The 25872-nt window shown below is 35.2% G+C and overlaps 1 protein-coding gene and 2 pseudogenes across 1 annotated transcript in view; 2 read left to right on the top strand and 1 right to left on the bottom strand.

Moving 5' to 3' along the window:
* Positions 1 to 384: 384 nt before the first annotated feature.
* On the top strand, positions 385 to 18980 carry LOC149743892 (T-box transcription factor T-like; annotated as a pseudogene).
* Positions 15494 to 25205, top strand: LOC149743891 (casein kinase II subunit beta-like; annotated as a pseudogene).
* Positions 22310 to 25872, bottom strand: part of LOC149743890 (uncharacterized) — a 44469-nt gene continuing 40906 nt past the window's right edge. Inside the window, exon 4 of the mRNA XM_089906085.1 lies at positions 22310 to 25639. The gene's annotated coding sequence lies outside the window, so the exon portion shown is untranslated. The remainder of the gene's footprint in view (positions 25640 to 25872) is intronic.

Genomic DNA, 25872 nt, shown 5'->3' with positions numbered 1-25872 from the left:
AAATGGAATAAGCAGGTGAGTAGTTTCAAAGTTGAAGATTTATTCATTTTTGGAAATTTTAAGGTAATTTTAGTCAGTTTGATATAAATATCAATATACTATATGTTGGCTGCCATTGGTCTAAAAATCTACCAGATCTTCCAGCTCCATGCTACTAACAATATCTAGTACTGTTGTGAGCTGAATTGTGTCCCCCCAAAAGATATATTGAAGTCCCGAACCCAGGCACCTGTGAATGTGACCTTATTTGGAAACGGGGTCTCTGCGATTTAACCAACTTAAGGTAAGGTCATATTGGATTGAGGTGGGCCCTAAGTCCAATGACTAGTGTCCTTATAAGGAGAAAGAGACACAGAGAGGTAGACACGCAGGGTAAAGGGCCATATGATGGTGGAGACAGAGGTTGGAGGGATGAAACTTCGAGTCAAGGCACGCCAAGTATTTGCCAATGATCATCAGAAGTTAGGGAGATGCAATGAAGGATTCTTCCCAAGAGTCTCCAGAGGGAGCCTGGCACTGCTGACACATCAATTCCAGACTTCTAGCCACCAGAACTGTGAGAAAATAAATTTCTGTTGCTTTAAGTCATATACTTGTAGTATTTTGCTATAGCAGCGCTAGGATGTTAATACACATACTATATACAGTAGTAGATAGTAGATTGGCCAGTGATATTCCAACTGGGTAAACATTTCTTTGACATGTTCTTACACAGATGGGCATTCACCATACCTTAATGACTTGCAATTTATAATTTTGCTTCTGTGACAGACCCATGATATGAACTTTGGAACAACAACAACAAACAAAAAGTACTGGGTGAAAGAACAGTATTGTTTCTCCTGAGAGACAATTAGAAACTGGTTTCAGACAGGCTGGAAGTAGAGAATGCAAATTTTCTGTTAAAAATCAGTGGAATAAAAGCATTTTATTTCAATCTCATCTTTTCGACCCCTGTCAAATGCCTAAAAGAACAAAAGAATAGTAGAAAATTCAAGATTTAATATAATAGAAAAAAAACCCTTCAATATACAAATAGAATTATACTAGCCAAAAAATGTGAAATATTAACCTAAACAAGAGTGCATGATATTTATTTTCACAAACTTCCTCAGTCTCCAAGATATTTGTACATTTCCAAAAAAAAATTAAGTATCTTATTCTGCATAATCTCTACAAAATGACAGTTAAGACATCAAGAGTTATAGGAAGGCTCTGGGTACTGTGGAATATATCCTGTTGGGACCCAGATATTTGCGACAGAAAAGCAGATACCTGGCAAATAAAAAACAAATAAATAATAAAAATAAATAAAACCATCTGTACACTTTCTTTCCTAGCCTGAAAGTTACTTCACTGAGAGCTGAATAGAGAAGGAAAAGCATTGCCATAGACTAAATGTTAGTGCCCCCATTCATATGTTAAAACTTAATTTACAGTGGGATGTCATTTGGAGGTGGGGCCTTTGGTTGGTGATCAGGTCATAAGGGCAGATCCCTCATGAATGAATGACACCAAACCTGCTGGCACCTGATCTTGAATTTCCCAGCCACCGGAGGTGTGAGAAATAAGTTTCTGTTGTTTATAAGTCACCCAGTCTACGGTAATTTGTTATAGCAGCCTGAATGGGCTAAGACAGGAATAGAGGAGGCAATCCATGATTTTATAAGTTGAGGGGTGCTCTGGATACTCTAGCTTTCAATATGATGGGCTCTCAATATTACACTTTCCTTTCTGCACTTTCTTCTGTACTTTTGAGGGATAAACATGCAAGCCACATATTTCAGACAACCTAGCTTTCTGAATTTCTCTTGGTTTCTGCCAATTGGAGGCACTAGATGGAATTTAGAAGGAAGAAAGAAGAAACAGAATATTACTTTGCTATTTCAGTTTCTTTCAGCACCTAGGGGCTGTGACAGTAGCAGGACCATAACGACAAAAGAAGGCATCTTGCTCATGGTCTTCTTGGCATGGAACCTCCATTCTAGGAGAAGAGCATGCAGGGGTGGAGGCAAAGAAAGGCAGACCAGCTCTACAATATACAAAAATTTATTGAATTAAATGCTCGCGAAATGGGTGAATTTTATAATATTTAACCTATATTTTATAAAGCCGTTTTTTTAAAGGTGATTTTAGGCAGCAGTGAATGTCAGCAACTTTGAGAGTAATTTAGCAGCAATGGTAGAGTGGGCTCCTGGTTTTTGCTTAATAGCAAAATACATTTCTAACATAGCAGACACAGAGAGCTTACCCCTCATACTGTCAGCAGCTCTGGGGCAAAAATGGTCACATGAGCTGTAGCCTAAGGCAGTGACAGTTTCTTGATCTATGAAGAACAACCCTCCTCTTCCCCTAACGCCTTTAGCCATTCCATCACTCTAGTCACCCGTGATCAGCTATAAATTTCCCCATCCTTAAATACTGAATGGTTTTCACATCTGCCAAATGTACGCTGAATACCAAAGAAGATTTTTCTGTCACCCAAGCAATTTGTTGAGGAAAAGTTTGGAGTCAACACCTCTGAATCCACGCCCCAGATAGTCCCAGTTACCATAGTTGTCAACATCTCTGGCAAGCAGCAAAAATAATTCAAAGATGGATCATACTTAGAAAGGAAATGATATGTGCTCTATGCGCAAAACATTTTTCTTTAAATCAGTAAACGGTCATTTCTGATAAAAAGATGGTTACAGTAAAACAAAGGAATGAAAGAAATGCTTCTCATTATTCTCACAGAATTTATAGATAATATCATCTTTATAAGTAATAAGTGAAATTTGAACAATGAGAAAAAAGTATTCCAAAGAGACTTTATAGGATGTCCAAAGAATATAGAATTGAGTTGCAAAATGTCACAATATGACAAAAAATGAAAAGCCAGTGTAGAGAATAATGCCCATTATAGGTGGAAAAAGTTAGATGTTTATAAGTAGTTATGAGGGTGACTCAGAGAGAAAGAAAGAGAGGGAGGGAGGGAGGTGGAGCAGGGAGAGAGAAAGGGGAATGTAAACATGATCACAGAAGGAATGTTAGACTTTAAAAAGGTATATCTAACATGCATTATTGATATTTTTAAGAAGAACTAAGCAAATGAAAATATAGAAAGAGTCTAAAGTATAATTTTTTCAACATTTTTCTGAAATAAAAACAAGTTGAATGTGTAGACTGAAGGGGCTCATAGATTTCCAAGAAATAATGAAACCTAACATTCATACCTACCATTCCAAATCAAAGCATATTCTGGTAAGGATGTTAAAATTCAGGTACAAAGAAAGAATCCTAGGAGTAGGAGGGGAAAAAATCATGCCCCCTACTGGTGTGAGATATCAAGATGGATTCGACATCTTCACAGTAATATTCATGCAAGGAGACAGTTTGATCAGTATCTAAAATATACTGAGAGGAAGAATATGTGATGCAAGAATTTTATAATCAGCCAGGTAATCCTTTGATTTTAAAGAAAACTTTTGAGTAAAAAGGAAAAGGGTGCACGAAGTTATGCCATTTATGAATAACAAGGTCTGAAACTCCTAGGGGACAAGGTTAGGCAGTGATAAAGAAAGAAAAGGGAGAAAATGGAGCTGAAATCAACTGATTAGGTGATGAGAACTAAAGGATATTTTTTAAATTGACAGAGTAGACACCCATGCCAACCCACCCCCACTCCTGCCCAAATACGTTAAGATTAATTTTTATTTAATGAAAGTGACAGAAGCGTGAGATGGTCACATGATCAGAGCAAAGGTAGCGGGAATATTCAGCCAGCCTCCTTTGGGTTGCAGAGTCTGTTAATTTTGACTCTGTTCTCATGTGAGGACTCTTGTCAATACGCAAAGCTCATTTTTTCTAAGCTCAAAGCTTTTTCAGAATCAAGTCACCTAACACCATTCAGAAAGAACTTTAAGCAGCATCTATGTCCTTCCTGTGAAATATTTATGAGCAACTTGGATTCTGACTTTCCTGTCAAACCCACCAAAGCCTAGTCTACATTCTCTTTTAAGGACATGATGGATGTTGGAAGTGGAAATCCTGTTTATCCCCAGCCCACATCTATCTTTCTATTTTTTTCTATTTCTATAGATGATAGATAGAGAATAGAGATACAGTTAATTTCTCACCGAGCTTATTAAAAAATCTATGTTCTTACAAGATGTTACTTATATTATTTCATTTGATTTCCCCAATACTGTTAATAGTTGGCATCATAATTCCCATTTTACAGCATAGAAATTTCAATTCCATTAGGTTAAATCAATTTGTTCTAAATTACACAGAAATTCAGTTTTGTGTCTGGTATTCGAAGAATCTCTTTGTACTTCCCCACCACCCCTTACTGTAGTTGTAAAATTCACCTATTGGCAATCACATATGATAAATGATCATATGATTCCAGAGAATAAATTACAAGTGTTAAACTTAAAAATAATGGCTTGTTAGTTCCCTATCCCCCCATCTTTAATGACAGAAATCACAGATCTTGTTCATGAGGATCACAGTTTTTGAAGTAAAATACTGGATTTTTATTTCTATTGCTATGACGGTATTATTATAGTAATACCAAAACAAGAAAAACACAATACACAAAAAGAAAACTACACACCAATTTCCATCATAAAATAAATGTAGAAATCCTTAGCAAAATATTAATAAATAGAATTAGCAATATATAAAAATAATTATACACCATTACCAATTGATATTCATTCTCAGCATGTAAAGCCAGTTCAATATTCAAGAATTATCAATGTAATTTACCCAATCGTAAAGAAAAAAAAATTGCATGGTCATATAATTCAATGCAGAAAAAGGGTTTGACAAATTTCACAACCATTCATGTTGTAAAAACAACAAACGAACAAAAAGCTCTCAGAAACATAGGAATAGAGAATAACTTCTTCCACTTGATAAACAGCATCTATGGAAATCAAAAACAAAAAGAAAACCAAAACCAAAAATCCCAAAGTTAACTTATACTTAATGATGAAAGACTGAATTATTTCCCTCCTCAAGATCAGGAACAAGGCAAGGATATTCACTCTCACCGCACTCATTTCACATAGTATGAGGTGTTCTAGCAAGTTCAGTAAGGCAAGAAAAACAATTAAAAGACAGATATGTAGGTAAGAAAGAAATAAAATTGTCTCTATTCGCAGATGATATGATTATATACAAACTGAAGTCTAGGAATACACATATACTCAAAAAATACCCTTTTAGAATTAATAAGTTAAGCAAGGATACAGGATATAAAACAAACATAAAATATTAATTGTAAACCTATTTGCTAGGAATTAACTATGGGCAGTGAGATTTTTATAATCACTCAAAAATGAAATATAGAAATATATCCAAATAATCAAATATTTACAAGACTTGTCATCAAAAACTATAAAATGCTCATGAAAAAAATCAAAGAGGTTCTAAATAAATGGAAGACATTCAGTGTTTATAGATTGGAAGCTTCAGCTTGGTAACTGTTAGTTTTGCAAGGGCCATCATAACAAAATATCAAAGGCTGGGTAGCATAAATAAAATAAATATATTTTCTCACAATCCTGGAGGCTTATTAAAGTCCATGATCAAGATGTCAGCAGGGTTTTATTTTGCCTAAGGCTTCTCTTCTTTTCTCCTAAATGGCCATCTCTTCTCTGTACCTTCAGAGTCTTCCTCTATGTGTGTCTGTCCTAATTGCAAATCAGGTTGGATTAGAGCCCATCTTAATTACCTCATTTTAATTTAAATACCTCTTTAAAGACCATATCCCAAATATAGTCACATTATCATATTGTTAAGTCTGGGGGGTTAAGACTTCTACACATAAATTTTGGGGAGAGTCAATTTAGCTCATAACAGTAAGGATTTCAATTATGCCAAAATTGATATATAACTTTAAAACTATTCTCATCAAAACATCAGCAAGAATTTTTGTATAGACCAGATTATTTAAAAATATATATGGAAAAGAACAAAGGAACTAGAAGAACAAAAAGAATTTGGAAAATGAAGAATATAGTAGAAGAAGCCAGTCTACCCAATTTTAAGCCTTATTTTTTATCTTTATCTTTTTTAAATTACTGCTTTATTTATTTATTTTGGAGTATAGTCACTTTACAATATTTTGTTAGTTTCTACTGTACAGCAAAGTGAATCAGCTATACGTATACATATATCCTCTCTTTTTTGGATTTCCTTCCCATTTAGGTCACCACAGAGCACTGAGTAGAGTTCCCTGTGCTATACAGTAGGTTCTCATTAGTTATCCATTTTATATGTAGTATCAATAGTGTATATATGTCAATCCCAATCTCCCAATTCATCCTTATACTATATTTAGTAATCAAGACTGTGTGGTGTGAGTGGAGGAATAGACACATAGGCCAATAGAAGAGAACAGAAAATTCAGAAATAAACTCACAAATATGCCCAAATGAGTTTTGACAAAAGTGAAAGGAACAATTCAATGGAGAAAAGATAGCCTTTTAAACCAATGGTACTAGAGTAATCTGATAGGTTAAAAAAAACTGGGCCTTGACTTGTCACACATCTTACATAAAAATTAGTATTCTGGTTGTGATATTGTACTATAATCTAAGATGTCGCCATTGAGAGAAACTGGGAAATGAGTACATGAGACCCCTCTGCATTATTTCTTATTACTGCTAATGAATCTACAATTACTTCAAAATGAAACTTTTTTAAAAATTTAAATAAAACATTTAAATCCTAAATAAGATCAATAGTCTGAATGTTGATTCATAGTAAAGCCTTTGTCAGTTTGGTGCTTGTGCCATCAACAGCAAGGCAGACTGCTATGATCAGGTGAAAAAAAGAGATTACTGTGTGTAGCCTCTCATCCTATAATACCCCACTTGAGTTCAGACCTAAATAGAAGAGAGTCCTATTTACCAATCAGCTGGGGGAACACATACTGTCTATATATATGTAAATATTTCATTTTTAGGAGATTAAAGAAATTCCTAAGCTATAAAATCAAAACTATAGTGCTTAGGACTCAGAATGTTATTTGCTAACTTCAGAGTTTATGAAGATCTTTCATTATGAGCTTAAGGGAAGAAAAGAAACTAATATGTAAATTAAGCAAAAGAAAGTTATGATAAAAGAAAAACAAAGAGAAAACCCAACAGAGAAGGTAATAAAATTCCAGTGGAGATCATTACAGGTACTTTTTAGAAATAAAGGTAGTAGAACATAATGATAAGCATGATTTAGAACTGAAAAATGTTGAGAATAAAAGCAGTACATGCAATTTTTAAATGGCCAATATAACCTCCAAAAATGACAGAAACTGAGGATGGAAATTATTTTCCAAATATAATTTTAAATGATTTTTTACCAACTGAGGAAATCCTTTCAGCCTAACATTCTCCCTCAAGGGGCATTTGGATTTGAACTCCTAAAGATGGGAAGATAATTGGTATTTTATTGCTCAATTGCAACCATAATGATGAAAATATTGTTTATTTACTTTCAATTTTGAGTCAATCTTCAGGCCACGGAAAGAAGATGCTATGTTTAAGGATGGAATGAAAATCCAAGAGCTATGATAAAAATGTAACTTACACAAAGCAGATTGTGAAGAATATTGGGTAGAGAAACAAGGGCATTAAAATTGTCATATAAAGTATGAAAACTGAATTAAAGGACTATAGAAAAATGATTGAGTTTAATTACATTGTTTATACTAAAGATAATTGACAGAAAAACCAAAACAATAACATAATTGACTAAAACAGTTGGAGAAGAGGACCTGAGTGAGTTAAATATTTATATTTGATATTGGGGGAATAATAAATGTTATCTGATATTAATAAATTCAGAAAATATATATTGTTTGAGAAGGGAAATAACCAAAATATAAACAATTGTGAAGAACTTGTCTGGAGAGTAGACTTAGAAGTGAAGAAGTGATCTGACTCTGTTGATATTTAATATAAAACATTCTTTAACATGTGATTTTTTTTAATGAGCATATATTACTTGATAAAACCAAATACTTTAAAACTACAACCTACTTACTTATAAGTGATAGTGATTTATATGATACGAAGGTGCTTATTGTTGAATTGATATGAAAAAATTTAGAATAGACGCAATTACCAAACTAGAATCATGCATGTAAACATTTTTTCTAGCATTTTTTATGTGTTAAAATGTGTTATTTTTCTTTGCTTTATACTGTTGAATTTGAAATATCACCCACCCAAGGCTCTTCGTTTCTCCCTAGTTACTTGGCTAGTGGCTGCTTCTATTTGCAAGGACATATCATGTGAATTACAAGGAAGTAAAATAATTGGCCTTCAACTAGACTAAATTTTCACCAAGTGGATTATTGTGCTCTGATAATGCCCACAGTCTAAATGACAACACTCAAAACTCAAATGTGTTCTTAATTATAATTTCCAAGTTAGGAAAATTGTGTTTTGTATAAAATATTATTTCATTAAATTAGCCACAATAAAAAATAAGAATCACCTTTCATTGGGAATATACAAGAGTAAGTTTCAAATAATTTTATCATGGAAAGTATTATAATAATCATTTCTAATATTTACAGTTAAGAATCTTAAAATCCTTCTGGCTTTACTTTCAAGAAAAGTCATCAGCAACATTTAAAAATGTATGCTTATGAAATAAATCATCCAATTACTCTATTTCTATGTTTAAATTCCCCAGTTCTTCTGGCAATAGAATATAAGTCACTGAAGCTTTGTTTCCAGTGGAAAGTGGCTGGTACCTCCAATCCTACCCCAGAAACCCACATTTATATAATCTGCAATAATTATCCAGGTATTTTTAGATCACTTCCATGGCTTTAATATTTACTTGTCATGTTACTTATTTTCACAGCTAGGCATCACATCACCCGTCTTTACAAATCAATTTATTACAAATTAAAGGATATAATCCTTCTTCTCTGACTAGTTTTCTACAATTTCTTTTTCCCAGCAACAAATATAATTAAAAATAATAATTGATCATTTGTTTTAACTTGTCAGTAGAACTTACCATTTCCTGGTAAGGACATCTTTGTTAAAATTGGATGATTTTTAAATGTGTCAAAATGATCAAGATAATAAAGGTCGTGAAATATTTGCCTTTTTGAATTTAGAAATGTAAGCTATGACAGAATACAATTTCTTTCTGTAAAACACATACAAAAATGAATAGCACGTTTCAAATAGTTAACTGTTATTTCACAAGGATCATAAAAATTAAATAATTAGATGAGGAACTCTGTTCCATTATTCAACAGGACAATTAGTTCTATCAACATTTACAAGTTTTAAATATAGATTTATAATGCAAATATATTTATAATGTATTTTTATTTTTTATAGTGTATTTTTTAAATCTTCAATTAAAATCAGTAATCAAAAGAATTTAACATTAATGATAATAAAGCATTTATTATAATGTTTCTTTTATTCTTCAGTTATACTATTTCAATACTTTAAATACATGTTCAATTTTATTACCATATTTATGAATTAAAAATCTTAGTTTTGCTTAATGTCCTCCACTAGCAAGAAAACAAAAATTGAATGATACATTTCCATTTACTTATAACTTGAATTCTTTATAAATAATTTTATTTATCAAATATAAATAACTATGATTATAAATATAAGGTTTCAAAAAATGAGAAAAGCGAAGGTACAGTTCATGAATTTGTGCTAATGACAGTTAATTATGCTTAAAATTTATTGTCAATTTGAACAAAAAACTATCACAAAAACAAAGTAGGACATTATATAATGATAAAAGGTCAAATCACCAGGAAGATATAACAATTACAAATATATATTCATGCAACATCAGAGCACCTAAATATATAAAACAAACACTGACAGAATTGACTAGAAAAATAGACAGAAGTGCAATAATAGTAGACGATTTCAACGTCTCACTTTTAAGAATGGAGAGACAGTTACCTTATAGGGAACAATTTTTATGAGTTTTTCTTCTCTCCTTCCCTTATTTATTTTTGCAAATATAAAAAAAAAGCACAAACTGTGAAATAATAAAGAAAAGAAACAGAGATGAAAGAGGGAGAAAGGGGTGGAAGGAAGGATGGAAAGAAGGAAGGAAGGAAGGGAGGGTATCTTACACAAAAGGTGACATACTACATACACAGTTTTCTGCAACTTCCTTTTATCACTTAACAATTTATACTCCAAAATATACAATATATAATCCATTTAATCCATTTTGTAGAGATCTTCCCAACTGCTTTGCGCAAGTACATAGTAATCCACTGTGTAGATATATTGCAGTTTATATAACTGTTGGATTTTGGTGTTAGAATTTTGGATTTTGAGGGTGATTTGAATTTTGTTACTAGTACCAATAATGTTACATTGAAGAACATTTGATACATGTCATTTCAAACTAATGTCAGTGTACTTTTGGATCTTTGGAACAGATTCCTGGAAGAGGGATTGATAGATCAAAGGCCAAATACAGCTATGATTTTGTTAGATATTGATAAAATCTTCTCCATGGATGTTGTCCCATTTTACATTTTGAAAAACAAAATATTAGACTGCTTTTTCCTCCTTAGCCTCACCAACAGAGTGTTATCAAACTTTTCATATATTTCAAATCTTACAGGTGACTAATGGTTTTGGTTTTAATTAGCATTTTTCTCATTATAAAGATTATAATATGAAATATATTTTCTAACAAACATTGTTCCATTGAAAATATGAAACCTACATTTCGATCTGAGTAGCCCAGGGAAGTATCCTGGGTTAATGACATAAGTGGCTATTTAGTTGTAATTAATTAGGTTAATCTGAAACCATCCATTTTACTCAGGACTGCAGTTTAAAGAGATAGGAGAAAGAAAGGCAGAACAGAAGAAAGGGAAGGAAGGATGGAAGGAAGGAAGGAAGGCAGGAAGGAAGGAAGGAAGGAAGGAAGGGAGAGAGGGAGGAAAGGAGGGAGGGAGGGAGGGAGGGAGGGGTGAATTAAGCTAGGTCTGAATTAAGACAAAAAAATATATGAATAAATGGGAAAGAACTGCTTAAATCAATGTAATTACCCTTGTTTGCTTGAAATCTGTGTTATAGTTTGAAGTCTGTGCCATACCTACCTTGTTAAAAAAACACTAAATTTACCTATTTTGCTCATATTCATGTTTCTCATAAACTCTGACCAGAAATTACAAATTTTAAAGTTTTACCGCATTTCAGCAGTAAACTACGTGCATAACCTCAGAAATGGATTGATGTCTCTTGTTAATACATATTTTGTTCATCATATGCTGGGTAGGAGCTACATATTAGTATATATGCTCAAATTTTTATTGCATTTAACACACCAGAAGGGACATTATACAACTAATAAGAAGTGAAGTCCATATTAAGTTATTTGATCAAATATGTTTCATGAAAACTGCCTAAGAACATCAAAACAATTAGTCAAACCCAAAATTCAATCTGAGTTAGCATTCATATTCAAAGATTTGAATTCAAAAGTAAGTTCAGAGACCAAATATTATATTTTGATTTGTTCTGGAGTGGCCATCTGCCCATATGAAAAAGCTACTGCAACCGTCTGGCAGGCAGTTTAAAGAACCAAAATAACTACTCTGTGCAGGTCAGGTTCACAGGCATCTGGGTGTTGACTTGGAAAGCACAAAAAGTAATAATCACAGCATGTGGTACTTTACCGAGTAGCTAGCCAAAAGTGTCTGTCTAAATAGTCAAAAAATTTAGCTGTCATAAGAATCCTTTGAGGAAACTTTATAAATACCTATCAAATTTCAAATATCAGTGGCCAACATTTTTAAAAACACCATAAAGATCTAATAAAATGTTATAGAAAAGTTATAATAATCCTGAGGTACCCATAATTTATATCCTGGCACATTTAAAAATGTTCCTTTTGTTTAAAAATGGGCTTCAAAGATATCAATAGTTTTATTTGTATATTTTATAAATATTTGTGTGCTAGTCAATAGTCTGATTTTTAATTGTTTAAAGCAAATCCAATGCCACAAAGAGCTACTTTAGTCATGACTTGCAGGAGTTCAAGGGGAATATCCTCTTTCTTCACCCCTCTGCCCCTCCCCTACCTTCAAGTCTTCTCCTCACAGGTCTCTGCCTGGGAACTGTGGACCTTTGCTGCTCCTTTTCTTGGAAGAGTGGCTGTTGAAAGGAGTTAAATATGGCTCTTGGGTAAGTAAGTCTGGGTTGGAGGGCCATGAGGAAGGGTCAGCAAGAGGACAATCTCCCTCGGCGTCCGGAACTTGTAGAATAGCCTGCAATAGAGTGGACCACCAGCTGAGCTCCTTGAAGTGAGAGCTACAGGCTGGCAGGGAGAAGGGTGACCCGAGTGTCAACCAAGAAAAGTTAGATATGGCTGCACTTCAGAGAGCTCACCAACCAGGTGATGGTCACCAATAACAGCAGGAGGATGCTCCCAGTGCTGAAATTGAGTATGGCTGGCCTGGACCCGAACACCATGTGTTGTTTTATCTTGGATTTTGTGATGGAGAGCAACCACTTCTGGAAGTGTGTGAACAGAGAGTGGGTGCCTGGGGGGTCAGTCCAATTCATATGTGCATATGAAACTTCTTACATAAATAAAAGCTCTAAATTCATATAGTATGAGTTGAGGGTCTACAGGGGATGACTACCAGCCACGGCATTCTCAAGACTCAATGCATATCTGTCAAGGCTTACCAGAAAGAGATTACAGCTCTTAAAACTAAATACAACTCATTTGCAAGGGCTTGCTGTGATGCAAAAAGAAGCAGGGATCACAAAGATAAGATGGAAGAACCCAGAGACAAACAGCAACCTGGGTATTACTAATGGAAGTAGCTTATCCCCGGACTCAGTTCCTCCTATCTGCTGTCAACCCCCATCCTCAGTTTGGAGGTCCTGTCTCACTTTTCTCCACCCGTGGCTGTGAAAAATGTTCTATGCTGAGGAACCACAGTTCACACATCCCTGTCCCTGTCCTCAAAGCTGTGCCTAGGACTCCTCCCCACTTGGACAAGCTCATACTTAGCCCATACACTCATTGGAAAAATTCTCCAACCTATTCTGACAATTCATTTGCAAGTTGTCCATGATCTGATCCCATGAACTTAGCCCAGCCTCAGCATGTGTGTACATACTATCATGTTACTCCTGAGCACAACAGGACTGCATCAGTACCCCAACCTGTGGTCAGCTAGCAGAGCACCTTCACACCAGGGTCTCAGACAGCATAGCTACCTAATGGGCTGGGAGTCCAGTCCTTCCCAGTGAACACTATCTTACCCAAATAATCTCAGGTCCCTTCTCCTCAGGATTCTCACTCTATAAGAACCATGTCCTGGCCACAGATATTCCTGACAGCCAATATCACACCTTGGCCTCATAACCTCATGGATATCCCTGTCACCACCTTCCATGTAAACCAAAGCCTTTCCTTAAAATATACACTATTTTTTTTTTATGTCTACCACTTTTACTCAGGATTTGATCTAGGTACAAAATGACAGTCTCATAGGTCAAGAAAGAAAAAAAAATCTTATTAACTTCACTTTAAAATATGAAAAGCAATATATGTTCTGTTGTTCATCAAAAAAATAACCCCACCCATCATCTGCAACACAAGTGTAGTCCTATGTTGTGTTTGTATGCTACAGATGAATTTAAGTATGGAAACAAAACTCAGTTGGACTATTAAATCACCATTACTTGATCATAATAAAATTTTGTTTGCTAAGATCCAGAAACTTATTTGTTTGTGTCTCTTACAGAATATAGAAGATTTGACACACTAGAATTAATAAACTCAACTCGTCTTATTTAGTGAAATAAAAAGCATACTTTCAATTGCATTTCTTGTTTCTTCAGAGTAGTTTTCAGGTCCCTTTTGTGACAGCTATCATACTTATAGTTAAGCTGTTAGGGACAAAATAATAAATTCATAGTTGAGGACAACAGACTTTAACTGAAATGGAAATTTCACTGTTCTGCCCAATAGAATGCGTTTATTTTGAGCATATGTAATTGCCTCTTGTATTGTTAAACATACAATGGCAATATTTTTCTTCTGAAAAAAATAGCCAAAGACAATGAGCAAAACATTTTCTGCAAAATAAAGGCAATATGCAAAAAAAAAAAAAAAAAAGAAACAACAACAGCAAAAAACTAAATACAGTTCTAAAAAGATCTAGTGAGAGGAGTCAGTACTAGAAATTAGTGACAAACATAATCCACTAAAATTTTCAAAATTTACATAGCTCAAATTCTCGTCTTTTGCTAACTTACTGTGCATCTAGAAATATTTATTTTGGAAAATATTGAGCAAACTTCTTTTGCCCAGAATGAAAAACAAAAGAACACATGCTTTCCTTTTCAAAGGAGAGTGATTTTTTTTTTTTTGGCAGTACGCAGGCCTCTCACTGTTGCAGCTTCTCCCGTTGTGGAGCACAGGCTCTGGACACGCAGGTTCATCGGCCATGGCTTACGGGCCTAGCCACTCCGCGGCATGTGGGATCTTCCCGGACCGTGGCACGAACATGTGTCCCCTGCATCGGCAGGCGGACTCTCAACCACTGTGCCACCAGGGAAGCCCTAAAGGAAAGTGATCTTAAGAGCTTATAATTACTTAGTAAAGGTTTTCTGAAGATCAAATGCTTTTTAAATGCCCTTTTTTTGGTAATCTCTAAATTAATTGGAAGCATGTAAAATTGTTCTAAATTAATGATAAAAAAATCAACTTCATATTTTTTAACTGGCTCTTTAAGTTTTATATTAACAAATTGTAGCTCATGATATACCTTAAAATATTCTGATAAAGTATCCAGATTAAGTTCATCCAAAGAAGAGATAATGCATTTCTACATTTGTTTGTGATAATTGGAGCAAAGACTGTATTAAACTAAATAATGATACTTTGACAGTGTAAAGATGCAAATGTACATGAAAGTAATATTTTTCCAATGGTGAGAAGATGTATTTTGTACTAGACCTGACTTAAGTCTTTTGCACAGGATATTTCTTTGTCTGGAAATGGCTTTCCCCACATAATCGCCTGGCTTACTCCTTCAATTTCATTCCTCACAGAGGCCACGCCTGACCACTCCACATCAACTGCCCCAATGTACTATGAAAACTCTTGGCCTGTTAGATTTTTTTCATAACATGAATTTTTATCTACTATGTTTATTCTTTTATTTTCCAAATATTTTATTGATTGCCTCCCTTGCCCCTGCCAGAATTCAAGTTCCTCAAGTGCAAGAACTCAAGTTTTCCTTGCTAGTTGATCAGTCCCCAAGACCTAGAATCATTTTTGGAAAATAGGAGCCCAGTACATATGTGTCAAAAAAACACTCAATGACCTAGGAGGAATTTCAGGAAAACTTTTGTTGTCATAATCACATAAAAATACATAATGTCTATAAAACAGCAATAACTAATTAGATGGGAAGAACAGGCTGGAATGAAAAAGGAATAATGAGGCAAAAATGGGTTTAGGTGAGATTAAAAAATACTGCTAAGAAAGTAAAAAACAAAATCTAAAAATTACAGCCACACTAGAGGCCCTAAGACAACAAGAAACATTAATATGATTATAAATGTCACAGCAATAATTCTTTTTTTGGTTAAATTCCTGAATCAAAAGCAAAGTATAAAGTCTGAGTTTTAAAGATGCGATAACTACATGTATTCAGAGAGAAACAAATTACCCAAATGTTTGATAAAAATGTTAAAAAAAATAATTATACACAAAAACTATTTAAAAAGTGATGAAGAATGAGAGAAATGTCAATTGATATTTACAAATATACCAGTCTAAATTAGGGATATGATTAGTCTGAAACCATTGAGTGTTAGAAAAAAATGATAAGAAGGTAAAAAAGAAGTTAATAAGAAATCAATGATAGTATGAAAAAGGAAAAAATTTCAACATAACAAGAAGATAATAGAAAAAGGAAATTGAGGTCATTTAACTACTAAACTATAGACTGTTCTTTCTATGTAACTATGTTCTCACTCTATCCACTTTCTGCCTCCTATTTTTCCAACATACTTTGGACATTTTAAAATAAATTGCAACACACTTGAAAACAGATAAATTATAAGGGTTTACATCACATTTTCTTGCCACAATGTTATAAAACTAGTAATTATAACAAAATGTGATAAAATATTTTGAAGTTAAAACACACATTTCTGAAAGTTTGTGTAAATAGGAAAATAAAAGCTGAGTTTTTAGATTTCTTATAAATATCAAAGTAAATTATGTACCTCAAAACTCAAGCACAGGGGAGGAGTCAAGATGGCGGTGTGGGAACACGCAGAGTTAGCTTCTCCCCACAACTAGGGTGTCTGCCAGCCACTGGTAGGGGACTCTGACCCCCAAGGAGACAGGAGGAACCTCAGAGTGAACGAGTAGGATGTAGGCAGACCGATGGGGGAGAAGTGGAGCCCAGACAGGATTGGCGTCCCTCGGGCCGGGGAGCCTGCTGAGTTCCCAAGCCAATTCCCCCTCCCCTCAAAGCCCCATCCAGGCCACATGGGTCCTGAGGACATAGGAGGGAGGCTGGGGAGATCAGGAGTGGCAGATAGGAGGGGCCATCCAGGAGGATCAGGAGAGGAGCAGAGGGTGATTACCCTACTCACTTGGGCACAGGGAGCCTGCTGAGACCACAGGCTGGTCCCCTGACCTCCAAGGCCCCCTTTTCCCCCTACCGTATTGGTCCTGGGGACATAGGAGAGAGGCCTGGGAGATCAGAGAGGCAGGCAGGAGGGACCCTCCCAGACCCCAGACCAGAGGAGCAGGAGAGGAGAGGAGGGCATTTGCTCTGCCCCTGCTGGGCTCCCAGGTGAGGTCCCCTACCCTCTGAGACCAGGGGCGGGTGGCACGCCTGGGTTCCTACTGTTCCTTGAGTATAAGCCCCACCCCCCACAGCCCTCAGGACGTTTTCCAGCCTTGTGGGTCCTGAGCATTGGCCCCATACACCACCCAAACCTCACCCTTACTTAGGCATTGCTCTCCACAGCCAAGGCCTTCTCTCCCCCACCTTTTTTTTTTTTCCTTTTCCCTCCTCCTCTTTTTTGCTACAGGGTACTGATGTACATTCCAGTTGTTGATTCATATATATTTTTATTTTTACATTTTCTCTAATAAATCTGTTAGTTTCCTAGTCTAATTTTATTTTTACTTTGTTACTGTTCTTTGTTTTTTTCTTTTTTTTGCTGCCCAACATGGCTTGTGGGATCTTGATTCGTGACCTCAGGGTCGGGCGGAAGCTCTTGCAATGGGAGCTCTGAGTCTGAACCACTGGACTAACAGAGAACCTCAGACTCCAGGGAATATTCTTCAGAGTGAGGTCTCCCAGAGGTCCTCATCTCAGCACAAAGACCATCTCTACTCAATAGCCTACAAACTCTAGTGTTGGAAGCCTCAGGCCAAACAACCAGTAAAACAGGAACACAACCTACTCATTAAAAAAAAAAAAAATGAGATGGCAAAAAAATATGTCACAGTTGAAGGAGCAAGGTAAAAACCTACAAGACCAAGTAAATGAAAAGGAAATAGGCAATCTACCTGAAAAAGAATTCAGAGTAATGATAGCAAAGATGATTCAGAATCTCAGAAATAGAATGGAAGCACGGATTGAGAAAATACAAGAAGTGTTTAACAAAGACCTAGAAGAACTAAAGAACAAACAAACAGAGATGAACAACACAATAACTGAAATGAAAAACACACTAGAAGGAATCAGTAAAAGAATAGCGGAAGCAGAAGAATGAATAAGTGAGCTGGAAGGCAAAATGGTGGAAATAACTGCTGAGGAGAAAAATAAAGAAAAAAAGAATGAAAAGAATTGAAGACAATCTCAGAGACCACTGGGACAATACTAAATGCACCAACATTCAAATTATAGGCGTCCCAGAAGAAGAAGAGAAAAACAAATGGTCTGAGAAAATATTTGAAGAGATTATAGTGGAAAACTTCCTTAACATGGGAAAGGAAAGAGTCACCCAAATCCAGGAAGCACAGAGAGTCCCAATACAGGATAAAACCTAGGAAAAATACACCAGTACACATATTCATCAAATTAACAAAAATTAAATGCAAAGAAAAATATTAAAACAGCAAGAGAAAAACAAAAAAATAATATACAAAGGAATCCCCGTAAGGTTATCAGCTGATTTTTCAGTGGAAACCCTGCAAGCCAGAAGGGAGTGGCAGGATATACTTAAAGTGATGAAAGAAAAAAACCTACAACCAAGATTACTGTACCCAGCAAGGATTTAATTCAGGTTTGATGGAGAAGTCAAAAGCTTTTCAGACAAACCAAAGCTAAGGGAATTCAGCACCATGAAAACAGTTTACAACAAATGCTAAAGAAACTTCCCTAAGCAGGAAACACAAAGAGAAGAAAAAGACCCACAAAAACAAACCGAAAACAATTAAGAAAATGGTAATAGGAACATACATATCAATAATAACCTTGAAAGTAAATAAACTAAATGCTGCAACCAAAGGACACGGACTGGCTGAATGGATACAAAAAAAGACCCATATATATGCTGCCTACAAGAGACCCAATTCAGTCCTAGGGACACATACAGACTGAAAGTGAAGGGATGGAAATAGATATTCCATGCAAATGGAAATCAAAAGAAAGCTGGAGTAGCAATACTTGTATCAGATAAAATAGACTTTAAAATAAAGACTGTTCCAAGAGATAAGGAGGGACATTCCATAATAATCAAAGGATCAGTCCAAAAAGAAGATATAACAATTATAAACGTTTATGCACCCAACATAGGAGCACTTCAATACATAAGGCAAATGCTATCAACCATGAAAGGAAAAATCAACAGTAACAAAATAATAGTAGGGGACTTTAACACCTCACTTACACCAATGGACAGATTATCCAGACAGAAAATTAATAAGGAAACACAAACTTTAAATGACATAAGAGACCACATAGATCTAATTGATATTTATAGAACATTCCACCCAAAAGTGATGGAATACACTTTATTCTCAAGTGCTCATGGAACATTCTCCAGGATAGATCACATCTTGGGTCACAAATCAAGCCTCGGTAAATTTAAGAAAATTGAAACCTATTAAGCATTTTTTCTGACCACAACACTATGAGATTGGAAATCAATTACAGGAAAAAACCTGTAAAAAACACAAAAAAACATGGAAGTTAAACAGTGCGCTCCTAAATAACCAAGAGATCACTGAAGAAATCAAAGAAGAAATAAAAAAATACATAGAAACAAATGACAATGAAAACACAATGACCCAAAACCTATGCATCACAGCAAAAGCAGTTCTAAGAGGGAAGTTTACAGCAATTCAATCTCACCTCAAGAAACAAGAAAAATCTCACATAAACAATCTAATGTTACTTTTAAGACAACTAAAGAAAGAAGAGCAAAGAAAACCCAAAGTCAGAGGAAGGAAAGAAATCATAAAGATCAGAGCAGAAATAAATGAAATAGAAATGAAGAAAACAATAGCAAAGATCAATAAAACTAAAAGCTGGTTCTTTGAGAAGATAAACAAAATTGATAAACCCTTAGACAGAATCATCAAGAAAAAGAGGGAGGGGACACAAATCAATAAAATTAGAAATGAAAAAGGAGAAATCACAACTGACACTGCAGAAATACAAAGGATTATAAGAGACTACTACAAACAACCATATGCCAATAAAATGGACAACCGTGAAGAAATGGACAAATTCTTTGAAAGGTACAATTTTCCAAGACTGAACCAGGAAGAATTAGAAAATATGAATAGACCTATGACAAGTAATGAAATTGAAACCATAATTAAAAATCTTCCAACAAAAAAATGTCCAGGACAAGATGGCTTCTCAGGTGAATTCTATCAAACATTTAGAGAAGAGCACATTTAGAGAAGAGCAAACACCAATCCTTCTCAAACTCTTCCAAAAAATTGCTGAGGGAGAAACACTCCCAAATTCATTATACGAAGCCACCAGCACCCTGATACCAAAACCAGAAAAAGGTATCACAAAAAATGAAAACTACAGGCCAATATCACTGATGAGCAGAGATGTAAAAATCCTGAACAAAACACTAGCAAACAGAATCCAACAGCACATTAAAAGGATCACACACCATGATCAAGTGGGATTTATCCCAGGGATGCAAGGATTCTTCAATATATGCAGATCAATCAATGTGATACACCACATTAACAATTTAAGGAATAAAAACAATATGATCATCTCAGTAGATGCAGAAAAAGCTTCTGACAAAATTCAACACCAATTTATTATAAAAACCCTCCAGAAAGTGGGCATAGAGGGAACCTACCTCAACATAATAAAGTCCATATATGACAAACCCACAGCAAGCATCATACTCAATGGTGAAAAGCTGAAAGCATTTCCACTAGGATCATGAACAAGAGAAGGATGTCCACTCTTGCCACTCTTATTCATCATAGTTTTGGAAGTCCTAGCCATGGCAATCAGAGAAAAAAAAGAAATACAAACTGGAAAAATAAGGATTAAAACCGTCACTCTTTGCTGATAACATGATGCTATACATAGAAAATCCTAAAGATACCACCAGAAAACTACTAGAACTAATCAATGAGTTTGATAAAGTTGCAGGATACAAAATTAATGCACAGAAATCTCTGGCATTCCTACACACCACCAACAAAAAATCAGAAAGAGAAATTAAGGAAACACTCCCATTTACCACTGCAGCAAAAAGAATAAAATACCTAGGAATAAACCTGCCTAAGGAGGCAAAAGACTTGTACTCAGAAAACTGTAAAACACTGATGAAAGAAACCAAAGATGACAAAAAACAGTTGGAGAAATATACCATGTTCTTGGATTGGAAGAATCAATATTGTGAAAATGACGATATAGCCTAAACCATCTACAGATTCAGTGTAATCCCTATCAAACTACCAATGGCATTCTTCACAGAACTGGAACAAAAAATCTTACAATTCATATGGAAACACAAAAGACCCCAAATAGCCAAAGCAAGCTTGAGAAAAAAAAAATGGAGTTGGAGGAATTAGGCTCCCTGACTTCAAACTATACCACAAAGCTACAGTAATCAAGACAGTAAGGTACTGGCACAAAAACAAATATAGATCAATGGTACAGGACAGAATGACCAGAGATAAATCCATGCACATATGGACACCTGTTTTATGACAAAGGAGGCAAGAACATACAATGGAGAAAAGACAGCCTCTTCAATAAGTGGTGCTGGGAAAACTGGAGAACTACATGTAAAAGAATGAAATTAGAACACTACCTAACACCATACACAAAAATAAACTCCAAATGGATTAATGACTTAAATGTAAGACCAGACACTATAAAACTTTTGGAGGAAAACATAGGAAAAACACTCTGACATAAACCACAGGAAGAACTTTTTTGACCCACCTCCTAGAGTAACAGAAATAAAACCAAAAATAAACAAATGGGACTTAATTAAACTTAAAAGCTTTTGCACAGCAAAGGAAACCATAAACAAGACAAAAAGACAACCCTCCGAATGGGAGAAAATATTTGCAAATAAAACAACAAAGGATTAATCTCCAAAATATACAAATAGCTCATGCAGCTCAATAGCAAACAAGCAAGCAATCCAGTTAAAAAGTGGGCAGAAGACCTAAATAGACATTTCACCAAGGAAGACATACAGTTGGCCAAAAGGCACATGAAAAGATGCTCAACATCACTAATTATTAGAGAAATGCAAATCAAAACTACAATGAGGTATCACCTCACGCCAGTCAGAATGGCCATTATCAAAAAATCTAGAAACAATGAATGCTGGAAAGGGTGTGGTGAAAAGGGAGCCCTCCTGCACTGTTGGTGGGAATGTAAATTGATCCAACAACTATGGAAAACAGTATGGAGAGTCCTTAAAGAACTAAAAAAAGAACTACCATATGACCTAGCAATCCCACTATTGGGCATATACTCTGAGAGAACCATAATTCAAAAAGAGACATGCACCCCAATGTTCATTGCAGCACTATTTACAATAGCCAGGACATGGAACCAACCTAAGTGTCCATCAACAGAGGAATGGATAAAGAAGATGTGGCACATATATACAATGGAATATTACTCAGCCATAAAAAGGAACTAAATTGAGTTATTTGTAGTGAGGTGGGTGGACCTAGAGTCTGTCATACAGAGTGAAGTATGTCACCATATGTTAATGCATATATATGGAATCTAAAAAAAAATAGTACTGATGAACCTAGTTGCAGGGCAGGAATAAAGAGGTAGACATAGAAAATGGACTTGATGACGTGGGGTGGGAGGGGGAAGCTGGGGCAAAGTGAGAGTAGCATTGATGTATATACACTCCCGAATGTAAAACAGTTGGCTGGTGGGAAGAAGCAGCATAGCACAGGGAGATCAGCTCGGTGCTTTGAGGTGACCTAGAAGGGTGGGATAGGGAGGATGGGAGGGAGGCTTAAGAGGGAGGGGACATGGGGACATGTGTATGCATACGGCTGATTTGCTTTGTTGTGCAACAGAAACATGGTATTGTGAAGCAATTATACTCCAATAAAGATGTACTAAAAAAAATTGGTATCAATAGAAAAAAAAAAACCTCAAGCATAAGGACAGTTCGAAAAACTGCAGTATTTACAAAAGCTGAAGATACACAGTTCCAAAGATAATCAGCTCCACTCCTATATATATACCTAAACCCAACAGGAATGCATTCATAAGTTCACTGAAAGGCATGCACTAGAATATTCATTATAGCATTATTTGTAAGCCCAAACTGGGTGCTACCCACATAAATATCCACTCATAGGAGAAGCCGTGAAAATTGTGGAATACTCACACAATGGGAATTGATCGTCTATAATGTGCATAATGCATAATTTATCAATACTAAGTACAAAAAAAGACAGGACGAATCTCTGGTTTTAGAAGTCATGAGAGCAGTTAACTGGAACAGTTTTTACTGAGATGAGAATGTGCTAGGTTATTGGTATTCTGTTTTTGATCTGAGTCTGACTAAGCAGGTATCTTCTGACATGTGAAATCAATCCATTGAGCTGAACTCTTTTGATGTGGTTACTAGTCTTTACCGATACTATGTTCAATAAACACTTAAAAGTACATAGAAATTAAAAATATCATTCCCATATTTTTATTAATTCATTAAAATAAGTAGAAACACATTTTAATCATGGCATGCTTTGCAAAACAAAAGAAAAAAAAGACCCCTAACTTTCAAAGACTTTTATGATCACTCAAGAAAGCAAAATTACAGAGACAAAGAAGCATCAGGAAATCAGTAAGGAAAAATAAATGACAAATTAAAAAAAAATGATTTAAACATCAGGAAGTGTTATTTATACTGGTTCTGTGGGCTCCATGACTATGAATTCTTCTGTGAAGTGGATGAAGACTCCATCCAGGACAAATTTAATCTCAGTCAACTCAATGAGCAGGTGCCTCACTGTAGACAAGCTCTAGACATGATCTTGGACCTGGAGCCTGATGAAGAGCTCGAAGACAACCCCAACCAGAGAACCCTGATTAAGCAGTCAGCCAAGATGCTGTATGGGTTCACCCAGACCACCTATATCCTCACAAACCATGGCACCACCCAGATGTTGGAAAAGTACCAGCAGGGAGAGTTCGGCTACTGCCCCATGTGCACTGTGAGAACAAGCCAATGCTTTCCAATAGCCTTTCTGACACCCCAGGTGAGGCCCTGGTGAAGCTCTACTGCCCCAAGTGCATGGACAATTCCACACCTAAGACACCATCGAGACAGCACCACACAGAAGGCCCCTACTTGGGTACCAGTTTCCCTCACATTGCTCTTCATGGTGCATGCTGAATGCCGGCCCAAGCAGCCCACTAACCAGTTTATGTCCAAAGTGTACAGTTGCAAGATCCATCCACTGTCCTACCAGGGGTGCAGTTCCAAGCTGCCAGCAACTTTGAGTCTGTCAAGACCGTTCACTTATTCCCAACCCCACCTGTCACTCTGTCTTTGACAGTTCCAGTCCTCCCCTGCCACCTTTAAGGAAATCTCTATGGTTTATATTTTAAATTAGAAGAGTCATTATTGTGGTGTGAATATGAAATAAAGTAGAAAAAAGGCAAAAATAAGCATTTACTCAAAATTTATATAAAATCTTGCCAGATCTCTTCAGGAAAAATATCTTAGAGCTTGATGACTCCTAATATAAATGTTGTAAAATCATAAGGTATTTTAAAAATAATTCTATGGTAATTTATTTAATTACTAAATAAAATTGATTATTTATATTAAGATACATTAGCATCATTGATGAATATATGAGAAGAATACTGAATAGTACCATAATAATGAAGAAATTTTTTAAAAGATCTACAAAAACTACCATGTTGAAAGGTACAAGAATCACAGGTCTTTAGAAAGGAAATTTTCATATACCTAAAATCAACGAATTCTCATATTATTTAAATAGTTCTGGGCTATAAGTTGAAATGGACTTTACTGTGTCAAACCACAGACTGACTTGCATTATTTTAAAAAAAGCAAATCTCAAATATCACTAGTAAATAGCAATTAAATCTTAAGAGAGAATATATTTTTATACTTGATAAAATCAATTCAATGTTTAATAAAATTCAAAGAAAGCATAAGTACCAACAGACGTATCTAAACATGACAAGAATGTGTATCTCAATCCAGCTATATTTCAAAATGTTCTGGAAATTAATTTAATAGATTTATGATTATAAATGTGAAAAGAAGCTAAAATTTAGGTATATGATCTAGCAACTACTATAATGTACTACAAAACCTTTTATTTTTCCCTTGGAATAGAGAGTCAAGTCAAAAATAATGAATAATCCAATGAAATCAGAGTGTATACAAAATTTATGAACATCAGTGGGGAGAGATTGGATGACACATTAAATTGAGAATTGGCTAATTATGTCAAGTTGGGTTGATATAAAACATCTCTTAGTTGGAGAACTGAAATTCCAATCCCATCTCAGTGGAAAAAATCAAGATGCCTATTTGGAGAGTGTTCTTAGCCATCAAAATCTAGCTAGGCTAATTCAATGACTAATGATAACACCATACTTCTATGTGAGTGACAACAAATATAGACATTGTAATATTCATATTCTTCTCAGTATATTATTTGTTAAGCACTGCATGCTGTTCTAGTTTTTTTTTTCATATTATAAGTGTTAGTTTTTGTTAACTTGATCTTTCTACACCTATCTATCCTTGAGGTGCTTGGACTTATCCTGTAGATACTGTGTTGGAATCATGTTAGCCACCTCAGGGTCAGATATTATGAAACATTTTTGTAATCCACAATGGAGACTTTGTAACAAGCTACAGCAGTGGGGAGTAGCAATTTATTTAAGTATAAGGTATAAATGGGGCAGCAAAATAATAACATTAAAATTCAAACAAGACCCTTTCAAATAAGCATATTTGTTGAAAATATTTAATCTAAGAGGCAAGTAGACAGATGAGTAAGGACAAGGAGCAGAAAACTATGGTGTCTTGGAAAACCATATCCATGTGAAAACTGAATACTGTCAGCACCAAGTTCTTTCATGTAGTCTTGAATTCAACTGTAATTGAAGCACAGATCATAAATCAGAAAGGTTTTTCAATCTGACACCCTTAGAGGAAAAAAGTGACAAATGGAATTTTCAGATTGCAAAGCATTAGTTTATCATTGCACTTTGTTGTGAAGATATAGAGCAAAGTTGGAGAATATTTATATACCACATCCTAATGACACATGGAATAAGAAAGTTGAGCTCATCATTCTGAAACTTAATATCTCTTTTGTTTACTAAAA

The sequence above is a fragment of the Delphinapterus leucas genome, unplaced genomic scaffold (assembly GCF_059928025.1).
Source record: "Delphinapterus leucas isolate spDelLeu-1000000601 "Yukka" unplaced genomic scaffold, BTC_Dleu_Yukka2 spDelLeu_asBTCV2_sq61, whole genome shotgun sequence".
NCBI lineage: Eukaryota > Metazoa > Chordata > Mammalia > Artiodactyla > Monodontidae > Delphinapterus > Delphinapterus leucas.
This window is presented reverse-complemented; position numbering and strand designations above follow the sequence as displayed.